Source organism: Chinchilla lanigera, unplaced genomic scaffold (assembly GCF_000276665.1).
Source record: "Chinchilla lanigera isolate Chin_1 unplaced genomic scaffold, ChiLan1.0 scaffold00099, whole genome shotgun sequence".
NCBI classification, from domain to species: domain Eukaryota; kingdom Metazoa; phylum Chordata; class Mammalia; order Rodentia; family Chinchillidae; genus Chinchilla; species Chinchilla lanigera.
The window spans coordinates 6,613,722-6,631,351 of record NW_004955500.1 but is presented as its reverse complement, the minus strand read 5'-3'; the positions used below and the strand labels follow the sequence as shown (position 1 = coordinate 6,631,351).

Genomic DNA, 17,630 nt, shown 5'->3' with positions numbered 1-17,630 from the left:
AGGAAGATGCCAGGCGAGGAGGGCTATCTGTGCTAAGTTGGTGCAGATGGGTGAAACGGGCCTGGCCTGCCCTTCCCCAACGGTGTTCACTGTCTGGGGGGACACGGGGTCAGTAGAAGGCCATGGTCAAGGTACAGGCTCTGAAGTCAGGTTGCCCAGGTACCCAGCCAGGCTTTGTCGCTTGCTGGTTGCATGGGATAATTTATCACTCAGATCAGTGTCCTCATTCGTAAGTTGGGGTTGCTACCTTATTGTGAGACAAGGAATGCAAAATAATACACTAGCATTCTTTTCATCGTTATTTATTTCACTTATGTAGATTTTATTTTTCACTAGAGAGGCAGAGCCTTCCTTGTGATCAGCCTGAAATTTATCTACTAGAGCTCAGTCCTTGTGACCCTTACAGAACTCTGCAGATGTCTCCCAGGCAGACAAGCAGGAGACAGAGCCAGAAGTGCAGGAGAAAGTCACTGTATCCCAGGCCTCAGCTTTGCAGGAGGGAAGGATAGGAACTGACACTTGCTAAGCTCTTACTAGTCTCAGATGTGTTAAATAGTCCTTTAATATGCATTATCCTGAGGTAAAATAGAAGAAATAAAGGTAGAAAGGAGACAAGCAAATCATAATCATAAAATTGTGTTTTTAAGAAGACTGCAGCTTTCAGGAACTAACCAAAACTACCCAACGTGATTCCTTTGGTTAAGTTTACTCCTTCCCTATCAAAGCCATCATACCTCAAATTCCTTAGAAATATTGAAGTCCATAAACTGCCTTAATTGAAAAAGTAAGGAACAGAACCTGATCCCAAGATAAAGGATCAGTCTGAGCAAACCGAAAGAATGTTCAAATTACCTGCTGAAAAGAAAGCCCACACCTCTACAATGGGCTAACATCCCTCTGATGGGAGGTGGGCCGCCTTTCCCTGGGCTTTTCTATCCCCTCAAGGAAGCATCAGTGTCCCCAGTCCCACACTGTAGGGTGCTTCCTTTCTCTCCTGCTCTCCATCCTTGACAGTGTCCTAAAGTCTCTGTCTCCTACACCCTTCTCTTGCCTTTTACTGATGTGCCCTGAACATTCTCTTTCTGTGATGGGAGTCAGTGAACCTGCTACAGAAAGGAATTTAAGTTCCTTATTCCAGCCCCAGGCTCCCTCGGATCCAGACCAGTGGCCTTTTTTCTTGGCAAGTCAGCCAGGAGGGAGAAAGAAGCATGGAGAGGGTAGCTTCAGTAAGTCTGGCAAAAAGACTTTTAGTTTTTCTTCTCCCCGACTTCTCGTCCAAGCCCCGTTCCTCTGAAGTGTGCTTTCCCACGCCTTTACCACCAAAGCGTAGCTTGTCTTTTCCTCTTTCCAAACAGACTTCTCTCTCTCTACAAACTTGTGCAGCTTAGGGTTTTTTCCTCTTTACAGTTAGAGACTCCTGCGCCGCTGGGAAACGGGTGCTTGCACACAAAGGTACTGAGGACAAGAGGCACTTGCTCTCGCAAACTAAACATGGAAAAAGAGATGTCAAGAACTGACTGGCTGGGCTGAAGAGAAAAACTGTTAGGCGACAATAGGAAAAGAATTAGTGAGCGCTGAGCTGTTTGATGGGAGAAAGAGAGTCACTATTATGTTGAGGATGTAGAATCCAAATGTGAGGGACAGGTCGGATCTCCATGCTGCGAGTGGAGAACGAAGTACGGCGAAGAGGGAAGGTAGGGGCTGGGGATTTAGCTCAGCGGCAAAGCGCCTGCCTGGCAAGTGCAAGGTCGTGAGTTCGGTTCCTGGTACCGGAGGAAAAAAAAAAAAAAAAAAAGAAGAGGGAAGGTAGACACATTACTGACAGCCTGTGAGCCAGGGCCTTAGCAAGGTTACCACATAATGGGTCTAATCAAAAACAGGAGCCTCCCTACAGGTGCCCATGTAGCCGGCGGTGAATTAGGGGCACGAGTGACTCCTTATGTGCACCCAGAGCATACTGGAGTTTGCTTTCTGCAGAGCCTCGGGCCTTCTAGAAGATTTCAGGAATAGCTTTCTTCTTAGTCCTGTGAAAATTCTAGTGGCCATTTGCAGTGTAGGACATTTATAGCAAGTTTTTATAATAACATCAGGGGTGTCTGAGAGCAGGGCCTGATAATCAGTAAGCCAATCCCCTGTTCATCCCAAGTAACCTTTTGTCTCCAGAATAGCCCTGATCTGATGGGGAGTTAGGATTTCTAGTTTCTGTCCTAATGTTAATTTTTCAGCTTCCTCTGTTAGCGTAGCTGTAGCTGCTATTGCTGTCAGGCAGAAGTGGCCATCCAGTAGCCACCCCATGTCACTTTTTTTGGGAAAGTGTGCCACTCTGTGGAGTTCTTGTCCTAGCTTCTGGGTCAAGACACCCAAAGCAATTGCCCTCTTTTCTGATATGTAGCAAAAGAAGGTTTTCTTGAGTCAGGTATTCCCCATGTTGGAGCCTGGGTAAGTGCATGCTTTATTTCTCTAAAAGCATTGTCAGTTATTTTTGTCCATTCTAAGGGCACAGACTCAGGGTCTTTGGCAGACTTATTTGAAGGCTTTGCCAATAGTCCAAAATTAGCTATCCAGATCTGCCAGATGCTGGCCACTCCCAGGAAGGAATGAAGCTGTTGTTTGGGGGCAGGAAGCCCGAGAGCACAGATAGCAGGATCTGGTCCATGGACAGCTTTTGTTCCTCAGGTGTAAGAACATATCCCAGCTACTGAACATTGTGGAGGAATAGCTGAGCCTTTTCTTTGGAGACTTTATATCCCTTCTTAGCTGGAAAGTTGAGAATTTGCATAATATTATATTATGGTTGAGAGTTTGTATAGTATTATGGTTGGATAACTCCCAAGTTGGGCTGCGAACTAGAATATCATCTACGTACTATTGGGTGTTTCCCTGTTTAAGTACTAGGTTCCTTAAGCCTTTCTCTAGTGCCCAAGCACAAAGGTGAGGAGGGCTCTAACCCTCTCAGGAGAACTGTCAAGTATACTGCTGCTTTTCTCCTGAAATGGGATTTTTCCATTCAAAGGCAAACAAAAACCGAGAGTCTGAATGTAGAGGGTGGAAAGAATGCATCTTTCAGGTCTAGGGCTGAGAACGCATTAGTTTCCCTGGAATTTAAGCAAGCACTGCGTATGGATCTGCCACCAGGGGGGTTGAAATGACAGTCTCGTGAGTGAAGGGGAGGCCTTGTAGCATCCTATGTTCCCCAAGAGCTTTACTACAGGGGGAACAGGAGCACCAAGGGGGCCTGAGGAAGCTGCAGAAGACCGTATTGGAGAAGCCTGTCTGTGAGAGGGTGGAGGCTTTAAATGCCCTTCTTTGATTGGACATTGCTTTTGATTAGGAAATCAGTTGGGGGTCTTTCAGTTTTATAACTACTGGAATAGCTGAATTTTCCCTACCAGGTAACATTATACCATGAAACAGGATCCACCTGTTGGCTAATTTGGTTAGACAGACCTGGTGTAGCCCCAACAGGTAAAATCCATTTTGGCTTTTGCCAGAATTTGAGCATTGCCCCCAATTTTGCTGGTAAATCTTTTCCTAGCAAGGAGTAGGACACTGTGGGACAATTAGAATCTCACTGTTAAACATCACTAGAGAAAGGCTTAAGGAACCTTCAAAAGGACATGTCAGAGCAGGAGTAAAGAATCTCTGACTAAGGGTCCCCTCGACCCCAACTATAGCTATGGATCTAGAGAAGAGTTTTCCAGAGAAGTAAGTCAAAAACAGAATGAAATAATTAAATTTACTTACCTATGATGTCCAGTGTTATCCAGGGTTCTGTGTAGGAGATGGTCATATCCACAGACAGGAGTATTGTAGGTTCCCTTGGGCTTCTTCAGAGCAGGAGACAAAGGTTCTGGTTGGCTTATCTTCTCTCTGGGAGCAGGGACAATCCACCCTCCAGTGCCATGAACTAGGCATATTGACTTTCTCACACTTGGAGTAGGGTCCAGACTTCTTGCACTTGATCATCCTTATGATGGAGACCACTCTGAAACAGCTTTGAGCAGGACTTAAATTAATCAGTAGGCTTTTTATATTTACTTGTGAATCTGTCCAAAGCCTAGGCCGCTTGTCTGGAAGTGGGTGATGGACTCATCAGTACTAAGGCCTGTAATGGCAAATGAAGCCAGAAAGCCTCAAAGAATAAGACAAGATCACAGCCAAGGATCTATCTCAACTAGATAAAGATTATAGCCTCAGGCATCTCACTCTTGGGTGGATTAGCTTAATCTTTATTAAGCATTAATTTAATACCTTGCTTGGGGAAGTCCTTGAATGATTCCACCTTTCTTGAATACTCCCCTCCCTTCTTCTGATAACCAAATAAATACAGGCCACCCAGAGAAGGTCTTGATCTTAGCCCTAAGAGAATCTTGAATTCTGTGAGAGGGTTTTGATTCTCCAGGAGCCCTGAAATCATTCCATTCACCATACACTCGTTCAGGAGATTGCAGACCTAATCAGTCTGCAATAACTAAGAGATATTATTAACCTGATAATTTTCCTTAGACAATTTGGATGAACTGAAAGCATTGCCAATTATGACTGATATAATTCTATTTCTTTCTCTTTTGACCCTCCTCCAAATCCCAGTTGTTAAAAACAGAAAAGGCCATGTCCAGTAACTGGATCATAAACATCTGGGGTCCCATCTAAAGTTTCTTCATTTAATAAATGGGAGAGACCCAAATCCCTCTGAGAGACTATTCAAGAAGTCAAAAGGGCTTGGTCCCTTTGGCTTCACAACAATCCAGAGGGGAAAGCTAAACCTCCACCTTTGCTTAACCCAGCACAAAAGTGAGGTCCCCTCTCTGGAGAGGACTAGTAACTAGATCCCACCCAGATGGCCCCGTGTCAGGGTTACAGTACCTCTTAGTTTGTGCTGACACCTTCGCTGGGTGTATAAAAGTGTATCCTTCTCCAACTCAAAAGGCAAAAAGTCGGTAAGACTTGATTAAAGACATTACTCCTACATGTGGACTTCCCAGGTCACTTCAGAGTGATAATGGAACTTTTTTGTTTCTAGAGTGACAGAAAATTTCACAGCTTTGAGAATAACTTACTATCTTTTTAAAAAAATTAGTTGAGTTTATTGGTACATTTTAGGTATACATAATGATTGCATTCATCACAGGGAATTTGTACTTGTACATAATATATGTTCTTTTTTACCCATTCCCTTACCCTCCCTTCAGCCCTTCTTCCCTCCTTATTTACAAAAGCTTTGTTTCATTTTTTTCCTTCTTTTCTCATTTTTTCTTTTCCCTCTCCCTAGTTTCCCTTCCCATTTGAACATTTTCTTCCTATTTCACAGTGTTATGGTTTGTGTCTGATCCATGGTCCAATGCTGGGATTATGGGTGTGAGTGCTACACCGCCTTCGGGTGGGTAGCCTGCTCTGTCACTCCTCCTTTAAAGGAGTAGGTTAAGCCAACCCAAAGAATTGGAAACCCCCCAAAATGTTCAAATTATCTATTAAAAAATAAAAGCCTGTGCTTGTAAGGTGCCCATCCCAGAAGGCTAAGGCTAAATCCCTTCTGGGAAGGGCATGCTGTCATGGGCTTTTCCATCCTTTCAAGACAGGTATAAATGCACCCAGTTCCAGACTGCAGTGCTCCTCAGTTCTTTGAGTACCTTCACCCCATTCATGGGAGCACCCTAATCGGCCTGGCCAGTGGGAAACTTTCCTGTGGGAAAAGCTGTTACAGACAGATTTGGCTCCGCTGGAAAGAGCCATCACAGAGCTCAGCGCCCCCACAGCTCAGTTCCAGGAAACCCACACAGCTACAAGAGGAGCAGAGAGCGGCCCTACTCTCTGCCCCCAAGCCCCTTGGAGACCACTGCACCACAAACCACTCCCTGGTAACCACCACCGACACCTAGCAACCGTTTCCTTTCTTAAATCTGTGCCCCCCTCCCCCCCGCCTTTGCTGATTCCTTTCTTGGTCTCAGCTGGCTCGTACCCAGGTGAGAAATAAACCAGCCTTGCTGCTTTCACATGGAGCCTGCAGGGATGGTCTCTCTGGGTGGAGAGAGACCTCTCCCTGAGAGACTATTCAAGAAGTCAAAAGGGCTTGGTCCCTTTGGCTTCACAACAATCCAGGGAGAAAAGCTTAATACCCTCTGCCTGCATGATGTCTGGTGCACTGACCCAGATAGGATGATCCTCCCTGGAGGAGTTCTGTGCCCTGTCCTGAGCCCTTTTCCTGATGAGACCACCCTGTGACATCCATTCCTCACATTGTACCCAGGCAGTGCCCACGTCTGCCTCAGATTGAGTAAGACTTCTCCCTCTCCCTTCTCTGTGCTTTAACACTTTCTCTCTGTGCCTTTAAGACTGTTCCCTCTCTCTTCAACCTCCTCCTCCCCTCCTCCTTCCACTGCCCTTGCCCTACACCCTCTGAGATCTTTCTCTCTTAATCTCTCACCTGCTGAGACTTCTCTTCCCACCCCCTCACCCACGGAGACAGAAAGAGGCTCCTCTGCTTTCCATGTCCGTTAGATGCAGCACAGGTCAAGGAAATGCTCCAGGAAGATGGTCTTCCCCTGAGGTTTGACCAGTCTTGGTGAGAACTTCGTGGTCACTCATCTCGTTACACTATGGCCCTGAGTCCAGCTGGAGACATCCGCCACAAACCTTGTGGCCACTCTCATCACCTCTCTCCTCTCAATGTGGAACATTCCTCCCTGTATTCCTTCCTCTTCCCCTAGCCTGTCTCCTGAAACACCTAGAACCTCTCTGCTCTCCCCTGATCTGAAGCCTAATTTTTTTTTGGCAATACCACTTGGCCATTATATCAACTTGAAAATGGCTCCCAATGGCTGGAAAATGGCACCTTTGATTTTTCCATCTTGCAAGACTTAGATAATTATTTCCAAAAAGTGGGCAAATGGTCTGAGGTACCCTATGTCTAGGCATTTTTTACACTCTGTAGTCTCCCTACGCTCTGCTCTTCCTGCAACCCCTCTCAAACCCTTCTTTCCTCCTGTCTGCACCCTCTCAGCTTCCTGATGCCAGATCCTGCTGACCTCACTCTCCTCAGCATTCTCCCCCTGTGCCCCCACCACTGTGGCTCCTGCTGCAGCCACCACAGCCTCCCCTCAGCCTTCTGCCAATCCAATACCACCTCTTCACTCTACCCTTTCTCTCTATCTGAAGCTGCCCCCAGCTCTAACACTCCTCCATGTGCTTTACCCAGCACCACCTTCCCCACACCTGGCCCAGACTACAGTTTGGCCCTAGTCCTTTGCCCCCACCCCTCCGTTTCTGCTCCAAGAAGTTGCAGGAGCAGAGGAAATAGTCTGAGTTCATGTTCCCTTCCCTCTGTCAGACCTCTCCCATGTCAGCCAGCATCTGGGTGCCTTCTCCTCTGACCTCACCCACTATGTCCAGGAGTTGCAATCCCTCACCCAGTCATGTAGCCTTCCCTGGGCTGATTTAAATGTCATCCTTAGCACGACTCTCTCCCCAGATGAACCAATGGGTACATTTTCTGGTTCAGTCCAATGGGGATGACTGCAGGCAGTTTCACTCCGAACTTTCTGGAGGCCCTGGGGCTGTCCTCCAAGAGGATCCAAATTGGAGCTATCAGCAGGATCCCAGGATATAACCAGTAAGTCACACGATCTCTTACCTGTGGAGAAGGACATTCTGTAGTTTACCTTTCAATGTATTACCTATGTGGGACTTTGAGCCTGAACAAGCCACATGATTGTTTGATTCTGGAGGAAGTCTAGCAAAAGCATTAGGGTAAAAGGAAATGGAACCAGGACCTTAGTCCCTGTGGAAACCTGCAGGACAACACTGGATGCTTTGCTGAGATATGCCCAAAGGAATGATAACATGATAACTAAGTCAAAGTCTAGTTCCTGTGGAAATCAAGTTGTATTGTCCTTGCTAATCCTGTTAATGATTCCTCCCATTTCCCCTGTGGCTGCTTTTTGTTTGTATCCCAATAAAAGGCTAAAGAAGATTGTAATCAAGGCTTCAGTCCTAGAGGCTACAGCTCCTGATCCCATAACTTTGTCTCTTTTGTTTATCTTTTCATCCATTCTCGGGACCTGTTACACACCAACACTTACCTAATGGAGGGACTCTGCAGCTAATTTTTTTTATATGTTTCTGAGACAGGGTCTTGCTATGCAGTTCAGGCTGGCCTTGAGCTCACTTTGTAACCCAGACTGGTCTTGACAATGATCCTCCTGCCTCAGCCTCCTGAGTGCTGGGATTGCAGATGTGTGCCACCACCCCTGGCTAATTTTGATAACTTTAAAGAAATCAGAGATAAAAATCCAGGCCAGTTTATGGCTCAGCTGACTGCCACTCTTAGACAATTCACCATACTAGATTCAGAGGGCCCAGAAGGGCAACTTCTCCTTACAGTGCACCTCACTGCTCAGCCCCAGGCAGTCACAATTACAGCAGCTGGAGGTGGCCCGTCAAACACAGCAGGAGCTCATTACGCTGGCCTTGAGGTCTTCAACACTGGCCTCTGCCATAAGGAATTCCTCAGAGTTGATCACTGGGTTGACTACAAAGGGATCAAACATGCCCCTGACCAGAAGCATCCCTTCTGGCCTTGGTTCAAATTCTGCCATAATGGTCACTAGGATAGGGAGTGCCAGATGCCTGGGATATCTCCCAAGCCATGTCCTTCCTGGGGCGGGGGTGTGTGTTCCTTTCAGGGTTGATACGTTGTATCAATTTGAGAATTGAGAAGTTTAGAAGCTTAACTAAGTGACTCAGCAGGGGGCCAGGGTCCTCACTTTGTAAACAACCTGAGCTTATGGAAGAGGACTGCATGGAGATGGTGTGCGTGAATAGCCAGCACACAATATAAGGGAAGATAAGAAACTTGCTTCCCCGCCCCCTTTTGCTCTTGTTGCTTTTTCTGTCTTCTGCCTCCTTGAACTGTTGCCCCTGTACCCTGCCACCCTGCCTTGGAGCCAGCTGAGTATGGCCTGAAACCTCCACAAACTGTGAGCTAAATAAACATTTCTTCCCTTTATTTTGGGCACCAGGTATTTTGTCTCAGCAATGATGTTGGGAGCACCTGAGCTGGAAGTTGGTTCTTTGTGTGGAGACAAGACAAGGCCACAGTGCCTCAAGCAGTCAAGCAACCTTAGGCTTGAGAAAATCGTCCTGCCAGGACAATTTCAGCATTAGTTGCTAGGTAACCTTGTGTCCCCTTATACTAACTTTGCAAGAGCATAAATAAACGCCCTACTGTTGTTGTTCAGGTCCTCTTACCCACCCGGGAAAGACGCCTCCACCTGGCCCAGCGCTTGTCTCTTGTCTATCTTTTCCTCCCACCCTCCACCCGTTCCTCCCTGGGGTACACCAAGAGACCAGTGAGTCCTTCTTGGTTTGGCCATTGAACATTGAAGCTGCCCCAAGGTCTCAGGGCCCCTTGGACCATCATGGATGCTGAACTTTGGGAATCTCATACAGTGGCGGGTGAGTTCATCCCTTTCTGACCCTGACTACTGTCGTGGGCATTGACAGCAAAGTCTCCAGACATTTCAAAACCCTCTCACTCTGGTGTCAACTGGGTTAACACCTTTCCCACACTCCTTAGTCATCACCACCTGGTGTGTTCCCCTTTCAGGGAAGACACTGTAACCAGTTATTAGGTGCTCCGACCATCCCTGGGACACCACCGATGCTCACTGCTGCCCTAATGGCCCCTCCCTTGCCACCCCCAGCTCCCATGTCTCCCTGCATCTCAGCCCCAGGGTCTGGGTCTCCTCCTCCCACTCCTGGCTTTGTCCCAAAAACTGCTTCCTATCTGCTGCAGTCAGAGTTTGCAAAGGAAGCAATTCTTTTTACAAGATATCAGCAGTTAATTGTCCAAACAATATTAGCACCAACCTTTCTTTTCAATGAACTAAGAGAAATTAGTAGTATGACTATCTTAACTATCTTGTGTGTGTGCATATATATATATTTATATATGAAAATATATGCATTTATTTATCTAATTTTCCTTTTCCCTTCCTTCTTTTCTCCTTTCTCCCATCCCAGTTTCTCTTTCCTTTTGAATAGTTTGTTCTCATTTCCCAGTATCTATTGCACCTTTTGGATCTTATTTACTCTTTCAGCTTCTCATACTAGGGAGACAATATGATGTTTATACATATGCATCTGGTTTATTTCACTTATGAGTATGGTTTTGAGTTGCATTCATTTACCTATAAAAGTCTCCAGTTTATCATTCTTTATGGCTGAGCAGTACTGTATTGTATAAAAATCCACATCTTTTTTATCCATTCCTCTGTTGATGAGCATTTAGGTTGTTTCCAAGATCTAGCTATTACAACTTGTGCTGCTATAAACATGGATGTGCATATATTGTTGTAGTGTGATGTTTTTAATTCTTCTGGGAAGATGCTCGGAAGAAGAATAGCTGGGTTAAGTGGGACTGCTAATACTAGTTTTATGAGGAATCGCCATACTGATTTCCACAGTGGTTTTACCAGTCTACACTCACACCAGCAATGGAATAGGGTTCCTTTCTCCCCACAGCCTCTCCAGCATATGTTGTGGGTTGACTTTTTGATGATAGCCATTCTTTCTGGGGTAAGATGGAATCTCAGTGTTGTTTTAATTTGCATCTCTCTAATGACCAGTGATGTTAAACATTTTTTCATATATTATTTGCTGTTTGTATTTCTACATCTGAAAAGTGTGTATTCATCTCAAATGCCCAATTTTGGTTTGGGTCTTTAAATTTGGGAGGTCTGATTTTTTTTTTTTTGAGTTCTTTATATGTTCTCGGTAGTAGTCCTTTGTCCAAGGAACAGCTGGCAAACACTTTTTCCCACATTGTGGGTTGTCTCTTCTCTCTGTTGGTGATTTCTCTTGCTGTGCAAAAGCTTTTTAATAAGATGATAACCCAGTTGTTGATTCTTTATGATAGGTCCTGTATGATTGGGGTTTTATTCATAAAGTCTTGCAAAGTAAACAGTTTAATAGAGGACATATACGGTGGATTGACAACTGGTGGTCAACTTGTAACACCCAGATGAACTGAATCAGCATGGTGTCTGGGTATGGGACGCCCACCAGACAATTGTTGCCAACAATATAAAAAGGAGAACTGAAGAAGAAGGAGGAGGAGAAGGAGGAGGAGAAGGAGGAGGAGAAGGAGGAGGAGAAGGAAGAGGAGGTGAAGAAGAAGAAAAGCTGTTAGGGAGCTGGTTGGTTCTTCTGGAGGAGCTCGTCATGCTGGCTTTCCTGATACGAACTCAGTAGTTCTCACTGTCCAAGGAGCTCAGGACGTTGTTGTTGCTGGGAATGGCTATGGTTCACTTTGGGGGAGCTTTGGTCCTCACTCTGCCCATCTCTTCCTGGCTCTGGAGAGGAAGATTGTGCACTGTTCAGTCTCCTGGCGAAGCTTGTTGCACTGGCTTCCTGATAAAGACTTGGCTATTCTTATCATTGGAGGAGCTCAGGACCTTGTTGTCACTGAGGATGGCTGTAGTACTTTTCAGGGGAGCGCTTGTCTCTACTTTGAGTGCTACTTCCTGGCCCCAGTGCAGATCCCTCAGCATGCTAACACAGATCCTTCATCCCGCTGGCACAGACTTTCTAGCTTCCACTACTGACCTTGTGGCCTTCTCAGCATAGGCCTTTGAAACAGGCCTACATAAGACATTGTCGTGGGCTCTTGGCCTCCGTGGGTGGGGTGTTGTTATGAGCTTTCTGTCTTCAGCTGGACTCATGCAGGACAGTGCTGTGGGATCCAGGCCCTCAGCTGGATTCTTTGGGTCTTTCGTGTGTGGACAGATCTCCTGCACTCTATTGTACTAAACTCTTTGGGTGACTATTACAAAATAATCTTATAATTATGTGTCCTGTATTGTTTCCCTTGCAAACCCCAGACTACGACAAACTGGACAGTCTGGCCCCGGGGTTTCCAGCACAGCCTCCACTACTTCAGTCAGGCCTTTGCCCATGATTCACTCTCCTCTTACCCCTCTTCCTCTCCTCTCATGCAGTATGCAGACAACCTTCTCCTCTGCTGTTGTCCTGTAAAGACATCCTTTTATTACTACAACATCTAGGTTCAAAGGGATACTGTATATCTCCCTCTAAGGCCCAGACCGCTCCCCATCTGTCACCTATCTGGGCGTCATTCTCTGCAAACATGTCCTAGTCCTACTGCCAGACCGAGTCCACTTGATTCCCCAGACCCCAACTCCCCCCACACCAAACAACTCCCGTCCTTTCTCCATACGGCAGGACACTTCTGCCTCTGGGTCCCCAGCTTTGCTCTCCTCCTCCTCCTAATACACCTAGCAACTTCTCCCTTTTCTCCTACTTCCTCTTTCCTGTCCCTAACTACACCTGGTTCACTGATGGGGGTTACTGCAAGCCCACCCCAACTTCCCTGCCCCGGCAGGAGTGCAAGGGAGACTTCCCATGATTCTATCACAGAAGCTGCCACCCTCCATTCATCCACCACCTCTCAATAGGCTGACCTGACTGCTCTGACCTGTACTCTTACTCTGGCCACGGGCCTATGCATTCACATCTATACAGACTCCGAGTATGCTTCTGTAAACTGTGTAATCACGCTGCCACCTGGGCAGGCAGACAGCGGATTTCTCACCTCCCGAGGGTTTTCGATCACGAATGCTCCATGCATGCAAGCCCTTCTCTAGGCCGTCCTATCACCGACTCGGGTAGGTGCACTTCACTGCTGAGGACACCAGAGGCCTTCAAACCCCGTAGTTGCTCAAAGTGCCTTTGTAGATAAAGTCACTAGTGAGGCAGCCCGCCTTCCCATCTGCACTTCTGAGGGTCAGTGTTTTGCCATTCTTATGTGACTCCGGCCTGTTCCCTTTCTGAAAGCCAACAGTATCAAGGCCTCCCCACCAAACACGGATGGTTCCTGAGCCAGGGAAAGCGCCCCCCTCCCACTTCACAGGCCCATGTCATTCTTTCACCTTTTCATGACAGCTTTCACTCAGCCTACAGACCCTGAACCAGATCGCTGGAGTGCATCATCTGCTTTGTCCCCAGAAGACTTTTCTCAAAATGCCCACCTTTCGATGCTCTGTCTGCCACACAATTATTCCTCAGGGCTTTTTGAGACCCCTCTCCTTTTCCTACATATCAGGGCTTTTCTCCAATTCTGGACCGGCACATTGATTTTACCCAGTTGTCAAGAGTAAAAAGGCTAAGATCCTTCCTGGTCTGGGTCAACACCTGTACTGGATGGGTAGAAGCCTTTTCCACTGGCTCTGAAAAGTTCTCATCTGTTATCCACTCTCTCCTAGCCAGTATTATCCCCCAGTTTGGCCTTCCCACCGCTGTTTAGTCAGACAATGGCCCAGCTTTTATTGGTCAAATTATCCAGGAAGTGTCCGAGTTACCTGGCCTCAGCCCTCTAGAAAGGTAGAGAGAGCCAGTGGTCTCAAGGCCCGCCTCACTAAGCTCACACTGCAGGCTCCATAAAGACTGGGTCTCCCTGTTCCCCATCACTCTCCTTTGCATCCGAGCCACCTCTCAGGACCACGTGGGAACAGTGCATCTGAGCTCTTACGTGGCTGCACCTTTCCGCCTGGGCAAACTTCAGCTCAGAGACGATCTCCCAGTCCTGCAACTAGCCTGGAAAGAGACGCATGACACGCTGCTACCATCTCCTGCCTTCTCCCTACCCAGCCTTATGAGGACAGCCCTCCTGTTCCTTTCACCACGTCCCACAGCTGCATCCCCACTGCTTCTCCCCACGTCCCTAATTGTCTCTACAAGACTCTGCAGTTAACTCACTTCCTGCTACATGGGTCCGATCCTTCCTTAGCTAAAAATTGCTGGGTCTGTATGTCTGCAGTCATCTATATGACCTCTCCGGTCCTTCCCCAGGTCTGGGTCTGTATTGACCTCACATATCACCCCTAGTATGAAACAAAAGGCCCACTTCAGCTCCTCAGCAAAGATCCCAAACCAATTTCCCCGTCAATGGCATGACAGAAAAAAAAAAAAGATAGGACGGTGGTCTGATTCTTAGTCCTTCCAGCAATCTCTGTGTACCAGAGCTCAACACAGCCCAGCCCCATAACCACTGACTCGACTCTGCTCTTCCAAGCCTCCATCACACTAATAAGTCCTTCTCTTGCCTCTTACTGATGTGCCCTGAAAATTCCTTTTGTGATGGGAGAGAATCTGCTACAAAAAGAGAGGCGTAAGTGGTTATTTCAGACCATCAGACCCAGCTCTTCGACAGTCTCATTCAGCAGCTATTTTTATCTTTACTACTTCAGTTTTACCGACACACCTGGGGCTCAGATTCAGCCACTTTCTTAGTAAGTAGCACTGCCCCCTGTCACCGCAGGTGGATGTCTCTCCATATTCGCTTTGCTATAAATTCTGCCTGCACTTCTGCATGGCTGCTTATGCATCTCACATCTCCGCTGAATTCTTTCATCAAAGGGAAAAAGACCCAGGAGGTTTGTGAGGGTTGATTCCTCAGAGAGTCGGGACCTGGGTTCCTTGGTTCCTTGTGACATCATGCCTAAGTGCTGTTAATGGCATCAAGCGGAAGCGTTCTGGACCGGCAGGTCTCTTTGTGGGAGTGCCGTCATGCCCACTCTGTTCCGATTCTGCAGACTTGATTTCAGAGGAAGGTGCTGAAGCTTGAGCACAGTGCATGGTGAGTGTTATGGCTGACACACTGTGTGAACCTGGGGAGTCTGGAGGTTTGCCTAAGTGACTCAGCAGGGCTACATCTTGGGGTGAAAAGGACACGTCCTTCCTGCTCTAGGATGTTGTTCATTGTGTCAGTGTGAGTGCTACCTGCCCCCTGGGTGGGGGTAGCCTGCTTACAATGTAAGGGGGAGAAAGAGGCTGCTCACCCCACTCCTCCCTTTTGCTCTTGTTACTTTACTGTGTTTCCAAACATAAACATTTGCTCTCTGCCCTGTGCACTTTGCCTAGGAGCTAGCGGAGTATGGACTGAAACCTCCACAAACTGTGAGCTAAACAAACCTTTCCTTCCCTCATTTTGGGCGTTGGGTATTTTGTCCCAGCAACGAGAGAAAAGTAACCAAGATGGTGAATGAAAGGCATGTGCTAACCAGGGTAGAGCAGTCAGATACTGGAAGCCTGGGCCTGACACTGGGGTTGTCATACCAGTCTGGGACTGCTCATATTCAGTCATATAGAAAAGAGAAACAACCTTCAGTTGTGTTTAAACTACTTTTATTTTGGGCTTTCTGTCACATACCACCAAATGGCTAACATTATTTCTGTAGCAGGAAGTCTCAAAGTCCATAAAGGCTCTTCCTAAAGTTACTTAGTCAATATCCCCTTTGTTAAGAACTATATTAACTGTCAGAATCTTTCCATACTCATTTGAAAGAGCACAATAATTGTTTTGGATGTAAAATTAACAGCATTCACAATGATTTAAATGCAGCATTTCACTATCACAGCAATAGACATGTTTATTTCCACTGACCATTATCATTTCAACATATAAATGACATAAAGAGATGGTCTCTTTGAAAACGACTGTTCAGATTTTAAGAGTAAGTTCCACTGAGATGTCAGTTTTCTTCTGGCACAAATAAACAAATGAATAAAAAAGACATAAAAGTAAGGCAAGGTTTACAAATCTTATTGAAACACACTGAGGACAGCTGTCAATAGAAGTGCAAAGGCGTGAATGCCACCTAGAAAAGAGATGACTGGTGTCTGAGTTCATAGGGGAGAAGGGTATCACTATAGCCACAGGTTTTGTTTTTTGTTTTTTTTTTTGTTTTTTTTCTGGTACCGGAAATTGAACTCACGACCTTGAGCTGCCAGGCAGGCGCTGTGCCGCTGAGCTAAATCCCCAGCCCTGCCACAGTTTTTTTTAAGGAGACAAAAAGAGCCTCAGAATTAGGTGAGCGTTTGGTTAACTCTTCTTCCTTTGATTGTGTATTAACTAAGTGATAATTACGTGGAGAGACAGAGAGTGAGAGGGAGAGAGAGGGAGAGAGAGGATTCACTACTCAAGGGTGTATGAAGTTTTACCAGAGCATCCAAGTGGCCCTGTTATTTCTCATTTATAACAATTCTGCCAAAATTAATAAAATAAACAGAGTTGCATGTGTTAAGACATCAATAAATCATTATTAAAGAGCAGTTTGCTACAGAAGGCCCTGGGTTTGATACACAGCACTCCAAAAGAAAGGAAAAAAAGCCAGTTATTTATCTCAGTGACACAGCAATAACAGTAACTAAATCCTTACATTAGTAAATATTTTGATGATGCATTTAATTATTTGACTACTATCGCCTTGAAATTCAATGATATCCAGCAATAAACACGGGGAGTGAGAGCACATGACCTCGTGAGGGAGGACCCTGAAGTAGTTTTCATTGACAGTGCCTGGGTTACTGGTTCCTAGCCTGAAGAGTTCATCCGTATTCTTAAAATGTCGAATGCTGAGGCTACCTACACAACATTCTAATTAACTCAGAACCTCTGAGATCGGCTCCATAGATCTCTCTCTCTCCCTTTCTCTCTGTCTCCATATGTATGTGGGTATATGTATATATCCACCAAAAAATGTATACATACTTCAGGAGAAGAAAAATGGTATGATGTTTTTTCAACAAATGGTGTTACCCTCGTATGCGGAACCCTGGACGATGTTGTATATCACAGAAAACCTTACAGTGTTGTCTTTTAGAGAAAAAAATTGATAATGCAGGTTCAGCAATCTCAACGACTAAGGTTACCCAAGCAGCAGCTCACCCTCCTGATAAACGTCTGGAAGCTCATGGCCACCACGCTGAGCACCTCTTGTAACTGTAGAGGCCAAAGGTAACTTGTATTAATCTCAGGATGTCTGAATAAATTTAGTATTAAAATATTTATACAAGTTTTTCTTTTCCTGAAGTGTGTATACATTTATTTATTTATTTTGGTGGACACTACATGTATGGTACGTGACCCGAAAAGGTCACTTAAATTTGAGAACTGCGGATCAGAATAGTTTGGGGATCACAGAGCTGATCCAACTTGAAAAAAATTTGTACGTCTTGGTGGATCTCTAAAATTGTTTTTAGTTTACAGGTTCCAAGTTGTCACGGCGGCGAAAGAAGGCTCACTCACAAAGGGGGCAGAAGCGACAGTGGCAGCAGCGTCCTCTGCCATCGTCTCCGCCAGGGTGTCTCCAAAGGCAGACCTTAACACAGACGCGCGCCAGACTCAGGGTGCACGCGCGCGCAGCGGGGGAGAATTTACCCGCAAAAGCCCCCGGGGAGGCGGATGCAGGGAACCAGCGCTCGGAAGGAAGCACCTGCCACTGAACTGCCGGGGCTCCCGGTTTAGAGTAGTCCGCCCTGCCCGGCAGGGAAACCGTAACTCTGCCTTATTGTGCACAGGTCACGACATCTCCTTAGACAAATACCAGACAAAACTGACGGAATCCAGGGAAGCGTTTAGTTTTACTGTTTTACGGATCCAGCGAAGTCGGGATGACTCTGCAGTGTTACGGCTCTCCGAGTTTAGGGTAGTCCCACAAGAAAGTGGTGAGAGGGTCAGCGTTTGCCTCTAAACGCTGTCTGCCTAGGTTACCCAGACAACCCGGGCTGGCCAGGTGGGCGTTCTGCGCACGCGCGAGCCGGGCTCCCGGGGC

General features: G+C 46.4%; 1 long non-coding RNA gene across 1 annotated transcript; it reads right to left on the bottom strand.

Annotated features, from left to right (window-relative positions):
* Positions 1-308: 308 nt before the first annotated feature.
* On the bottom strand, positions 309-17,591 carry LOC106146889. Its single transcript, XR_001231506.1, has 4 exons — positions 17,237-17,591; positions 4,867-5,019; positions 3,745-3,994; positions 309-1,485 (listed from the first exon to the last, which is right to left on the bottom strand). It is a non-coding gene; the product is annotated as an uncharacterized LOC106146889 (long non-coding RNA).
* Between the last annotated feature and the right edge of the window lie 39 nt (positions 17,592-17,630).